Raw genomic sequence first — 7131 nt, 5'->3', positions numbered from 1 at the left:
ATGTTTGACAATCGTGGGTATTTTTGCTGCGGGATAGCATACACAACTAGAATAATCACAAAATATTAGGTTAAGTAAAACAGATTTCATCATGTGGTTGAATGACAAAATATTAAGTTGAAATTGATCATCCCCTGTACTCAGTCACTGGCTTTGCTTCGATGGGAAATGTACAGTTTAAAATATGATCGAAACTAAATATGGATTAATCAGTTCTGTGTGAACTCGACTTTGTGTGCATTTCTGTTGGGAGTTGACTGCTTGATGCACTTCTTGTAACATCAGGAAGCACGTGCTCTGCTGAATCCAATGTGTGCCCTATTAAGAAAACATTCAAATTACCTTGATATAAATATAGAATGGAAATTTATGACACAAATAAAATTGGAAGCATGTTATAGTTACTTTTATTTTAGCACACAGGTTATTTTAAGCATAATTAATGAAGTCAACTAACCATGGTCACACATTGTCCACTCATAAATAATGGAAAACACAAAAACTCTCGTCACCTGAGCTTTGAAAACCGCGAAAGAGCCTCGTTCAAGGGACTCGTAAACTTTGTCCATATTTGGACTTCCTGAATGGCGTGGTCGGCGGGTCGCCTGAAGCCTTTCGTCTGTGGTGAGAGTGAGTAAATGTGTGTCGATGTATGTATGCATCAAATTATCGTAGAACTGAGTGCGCGCCCCTACGTCACACTACTGAAACCGTAATCGAAGTGGAAATCGTCTGATGTCCTGTTTGTAGGTTTAGTGGGGTGGAAATGAAGGAATGGGTGAAATGTCATGTGTCCGCGTGGTGCGCGTCGACTGTTACCTGGTACGTGGAGAGGCTGGAGAGAAGGGCTGCAATTGCTGACGCGTAGCTCAGAGGGAACATTGTACACGTGTAGTAAGTACTGTATTGGCCGACCACCGCAAACGACGACAGCCACCCGAATGAAGGTGCTGTCATTGATTGATTTTGGCCCTGAAATTACTCCTACTTCTCCAAAATGACAGACATGATGACAATTTGAGCGGTAATAAGTACTGGGCTGCCATTGCCAACTACGACAGAAATTATAATGAGAAAGGGTGTTTTAACTGATTTTAGTATTTATTTATTTATTGTCAATTTCTGATTATTTTTGTCCCTTAAGTTTTTCCTACTTCTCCACAATAACAGATATAATGACATTTTGAGCTGTAGTAATTCGTGGGCTACCATTGTCAAGTGCTACAGCAATTAGAATGAGAAAATTGTGTTTTCACTGATTTTGGGTGAATATTTTTGTGACTTAAATGTCTCCTACGTTCCGGAAAGTTGCTGCTGTCAGTTCTTTGCAGGCCATGATGGTTCCTCCCACCTGTTGATCAAGCAGCTCGACAGAGTGACACCGCCCCAGGCTTTTGATGGGTTGCTTAAGCAGGGAAGGCGATCTTTTTTTCTCCCCCGACAACCCGAATTGTGTTTTCGGGTCTTTTGTGAGTCCTCTTCTGAGTGATAGGAGACTTGGTGGGTTTGATCTTCATTGTGACCCATGATATCAACTCATCCACCCTTTTCAGCAGTCCGGATGTACATGGTGCTGATTGAAGGGGCCATAAAGCTCCTCAATGTGAGTAACTTCTGATGATGTTTCTATTCCTCCAATTGTCAAGTAAAATCCCGATGAAAGATCTCTGTTTCGTGGGTTTGACAGCCAAGAGAACACAGAGTTTACGGGACTCTGAAACCTCCATCCATCCATTCATTCATTTTCTGTACAACTTAGTGGGCATGCATGATTGCTAGAGCCTCCCGCGGCAGGCTTTGGACAAGAGCCAGGTTGCACCCTGGAAGGGTCACTAGCCAATTGCAAGGCACATATACACAAAAGTAGAGAAAGTGATACTTATTAGGCCCAGCCTGATAATTAAAGGGAAGAGAAACAGAAGGTCCCCGTGTGTGGACTCGACAAAATAAAAACACAGAAGGAAGAAGGTCTCTGACAAAACATTACAGAAACAAACATTCCCATGTAGGTCAATTTTGAGTCCTCAATGAACCTAACGTGCGACTTTTTGGAATGTGGGAGCCAACCGTCTTAACCGCAGTAAACCCACGCAAGCGCAGGGAGAAGACGCAAACAGAAAAGCTGGAGCCTGGATACGAACCCACAAACACCCCATTACCATTTTCAACACAATGGGATTCAACACAGTCTCAGACTCAGATTCAGGGTTTCTTTTCCAGAATAAAAGTGCAGGAGCAGTATTGTCAGCATTCTACACAGAAAGTAGATGACAGACTGCTGCACATCTAGAGGAGCTGGAGTCCTCAAAAAAAGAGAGCGGCTCCATTAATCAGGTCTGTGTTTGTGACTCACATCGCTCTGTCTTTCTTACGGTGTTTTGACCTGTAATATTCAATTTATACAAACATGAAAAAAGGTGACATTGTTCATGACCATGAGCATGGAAAATTCTGTGTTTTTATTTTCCTTCATGTCAGTTCTCTGCACGTCAATAGTCAATGCGATTTACACTGAAACATGATTCTTTTATGATAAACAATCAGCTTCTTTAATGATGTCGACGAAAGACTTCTCGAACAGACGCGTTGAGGCTTCATCTTATTTGTTCCACTTTTTTCCCCACTACTACAACCACAACCTTACCATGCTCCTTTCACGGTTCATAATTAGTGTAATTAAATATTTGTTTTAAATGATACTTCTACGACTGACAGTGCTAATATTAAGCATTATTATCTTTCACAAAGCAGACTTTTTGATGCACTTCCTACAGTTTATTGCATTTCCTTTTCAAGACTGCGCAGGTGATCACGTTCACCTTTCATACCTGTCAACTTATACGGTTTACCCATAGTTCATACGGATTTTGTGGTGAATCTTACGTATATGGCCATATCGCACAAATCATACGGATTCTGAAAATTTCCGTTTTTTTTTTTTTTTTCCCCTAACAGGTAGTTCCGTTTGCTTTTGCCCAGAATGGTGCTAGTCTACTCGAATGCTTTCATTTCCGGTAACTTTCCAGTAAATCACGTGGTTCCTAGTTGAAAACAGCAGAGTATTCATTGCATACTTCGGTAGTGTACAAGCAAGTTCTACAAGGAAACAAATATATCATTCATATTTCGTGGGTTTTTTTCTGCCGTTATTTTGACATATAAAATGCTTTGGTATGTTATAAGGATTTTTTGCTCTTTTTAGGATTTTTTTGGTAGTTTATACAGGTTGGCGCTCCGAAAAGTTGACAGGTATGACCTTTTTACACTGTGTGTCAAGTTGGCGTTAGCCAGCCCTGCCCTTTTGACCACTCATGTGGAATTCCGTCTGCTCGCTGTCCAAAGTTACGTTTATCTACTGAATCAACCAATGAGCTCATTGGACCTCAAGTGGCTCCCAAGTTGCATGATGGTCGACTGTTTACACACAACTGTTCCAAGTAACTGGTACGTATGTAACTGTCCACCCATTAAAGGTCATCACTTGAAAACCCTTCCACTCTGACTGCATGCCTGTCTATAGAGTGTACATGCACACAATCATGAATAAAAGCCATCATCTCTGTAGCAGGATACGCCAGTGGTTAGCAAGTTTGACTCACATTTCTGAGGATCCGAGTTCAAATCTCTGCGCAGGCCCGCCAACTCTTAATGTTACAATTTAGTGGTGATTGTTGACATGACAACTTAAAACTGAAGTCGACCATTGCATAGTTGCAGTTCGGCAGCCAAGGAGTTGCATATTTGGGAATGAGGTTTTTTATTTCACTATTTTTTCATATTTGGGATTTTTCCTGGTGTTTCCAGGATTGCTCCACCCTCCCCCATCTTCATGAACACGTAAATGGAATTCTTTTCAACGGTTTTTGCATATTTTGGGGGTGTTTATGAAAAAAAATGAGAGAATTAAAAGAAAAAAAAGGGTCCATTTTATTTTATGTATTTATTTTTTAATTAATCCAGGGGCCAATCAGAGTACCAGTTACCCATCGCTGGTCTATAGTGACTAATGGCATCTTTTGCATGGTTTTGGTATAAAAAAAGGATTATTGAATTAGTTGCTGACAGCCAACTAAAATTGAAAGTATGTGCCATGTAACGTTGCATAGCCAACAGCTACGGCTCTCACGGACATGGATGCAACATTTAGCTGTGCATACAACGTGCGTTGTAGACATTCCAATGCTAGCCAGGGCTGCTCTGTTGGTAGCATGATGTATGTATGTTGGAAAATTGCCAAACCTGAAATTATACTCATCTGTTATTATATATATATATTTTTTTTAATCAATAAAAAATGGAGGTGAGATCAATTTGCCAAATGAATCAGTGAGAACTTTGTCAATGGTTTTCCAGGCTTAGAGTTGCAGCCTTTTGCTTTGGAATTCACCATTTCATATGCATAACTCTTGATTTGTGTCAAAGGCTGTCCATTTAGTTTTTTTTGTTAGTTTTTTTGACTTTGTTGCTCACCGGAGTTTAATAATCTGTCCAAGTAAGCTGTGAACACGACAGGGCTCTGTGCTACAGCCGGAATGCAGACTAAGTGCATACAAGACTGCATAGCTTATACATGCCTACATCATTCTGTTTTGCCTTATGTCTCTACAGCGGCCTAGTGGTCGACTGGTTAGTGCATTGGACTCACAGTGCAGAGGTGCAGGGTTCGATTCCGGCTGCGGCCTTCCTGTGTGGAGTTTGCATGTTCTCCCCATGCCTGCGTGGGTTTTCTCCGGGCACTCTGGTTTCCTCTCACATTCCAAAAACATGCTTGGCAGATTAATGGAACACTTTCAATTGTCCCTCGGATTGAGTGTGAGCACGGATGGTTGTTTGTCTACGTCTGCACTGCGACTGGCTGGCGACCAGCTCAGGGTGTCCCCCGCCTACTGCCCAAAGACAGGTGGGATGGGCTACGGCATGCCCCATGACCTTTTTGAGGATGAGCGGGTCAGAAAATGGATGGATGGATGGATTTATGTCTCTGCAGTCTCAGATTGTGTCATGATCACTTTCTGTTTGTGTCCAGCCGGTGGCAGATGCATTCCCGGTTTTCCAACTGCGCACCTGTCTGGCATCACAATTACTGTATTGGGACTACAGGATTCGAAAACAAAACTTAAAAAATTCGAAAATTAAAAGCATGGTGGAAGACTGGTTAGCACGTCCGCCTGACAGTGCAGAGGTGCAGAGTTCGATTCCGGCTCCAGCGTTCCTGTGTGGAGTTTGCATGTTCTCCCCTTCCCCTGCGTGGGTTTTTTCGAGGTACTCCGATGTCCTCCCACATTCCACAAACACGCATGGCAATTTAATGGAACACTCTCAATTGTCCCTAGGTGTGGGTGTGAGCGCAAATGGTTGTGTGCCTTGCGATTGGCTGGCAACCAGCTCAAGGTGTACTCCGCCTATTGTCCGACTACAGCTGGGATAGGCTCCAATACCACCCGTAACCTTTGTGAGGACAAGCGCATCAGAAAATGGATGGATGGCATAAGATGGGGCTAGATAGCGATGAATTTTCAAAAGATCATTTTAATAACATTCTACTGTCAGGTTATACCGACAGTCTTAACATGCCTGACAATTTTAAGGAGCAGTTATTTAAATCCTGCCAACTCTACCTTTCATGCGATACAATAGGCGACGTTCGGCTGATGGCGTAACATGGCAGTAAGCATAATTGTCTGGGCCAGGTGACTCCGACACTGTGAGCAGACTTCTCTCTTTTTTTTGTATCACATCAAGGAGTAGTATTTCATTCTGCATTAAAATGACAATAGATGCAATTAACATACCGTATTGGCCCGAATATAAGATGGCCCTGATTATAAGACGACCCCCTCTTTTTCAAGACTCAAGTTTGAAAATAGACTTTTGAACACCAAATTAATTTTTATACAGAAAATAATTACAGTACTGTACATCTGAAACAAATGATTATAACAATATATTTGTGAGAAAAAGCATGTTATTTTGCCTCATTCAAATCTAAAGTGTAATCACATTTGTAAATGAATGGCTTCTGGTTTTTGAAATGTAAATTACATCATAACTTATCCTCAGCTGCTGGTTAACCTGGCCGATCTTCAACCCACTTTTCTCCAGACTGTCACTACGTTTCTCCATTTTCTCTTATATCTTCTATTATTTTCTTCTCTTTTCCTTCTTACTGCTATTGTTTTATTTTTCTTCTCTGTGCTACTGCTATTTTTATTTTTATTCTTCGTGGCAGGTGTTCATTTTGGCCTGGGGAGTCAAGTTCAGCATTCGCTTCAATGATATCTGGCGCCATCTAGCGTCGTGAATGGGTATAATGTCTAGACCCCGAATATAAGACGACCTCCACTTTTTCAGTCTTATTTCAATGCATAAAAAACCGTCTTATATTCGGGCCAATACAGTAATAGCTTCCATTCTATCCAATGGACCACAAGCAGCACTCAGCTAGATTAACGTCTCTCGATCATGATCATACACTTTTTTTGTTTTCTTTTTTTTCGAGACAAATTCATCAGCTGATTTAAAAGTCTTGCTGATGCATATAGGACAGTGTCAGGAGAAGTCCAGGTTGTGTGCTGTATGGGAGCTGAATGCAAAAGCGCCTCTATTCATTTAGAGAAAAGTATTAACTGCTTGTGACATGCACATGGTTTCAAATGAATGAAATTCTTTGCAGTGTAAGAGCACCTTAGCTTGACTCTGTCCTATGCCGCCCCATTAAGGTGACTTATTAAACCCATCGGAGGTGTACTAGACCAGGGGTCCCCAACCTTTTTTGGCCCACGGACCGGTTTAAGTCAGACAATATTTTCAGGGACCGGCATTTAAGGTGTGGCGGATTAATACAACAAAATAATATGGTATAAGCTGCATGAAAACTGTGGTGTTTTCGAAATATAATAATAAACACAAGGAGCGTCTAATCTGGTCGCAACGCTCTTATCGCTCTGGTAATGTTTAATGCCTTCAAAATACGATACAACGCAAATTCAAAGTGCATGAAAATGACGACTCACCACAGCCCCGAGCTTGATTTTCTGCAATCAGACAGTCCCATCTCGGGGTAATAGGAGACAATGACACCTCAAGTGTGTGGTTTATGTCCAGTCTACTTCGTAATTTTGTTTTAGTCGC

The sequence above is a fragment of the Hippocampus comes genome, unplaced genomic scaffold, assembly GCF_001891065.2.
Source record: "Hippocampus comes isolate QL1 unplaced genomic scaffold, H_comes_QL1_v1.1 scaffold180, whole genome shotgun sequence".
In the NCBI taxonomy this organism is placed as follows: Eukaryota; Metazoa; Chordata; class Actinopteri; order Syngnathiformes; family Syngnathidae; genus Hippocampus; species Hippocampus comes.
The sequence above is the reverse complement of the archived record's forward strand: the minus strand, read 5'-3'. Positions refer to the sequence as shown.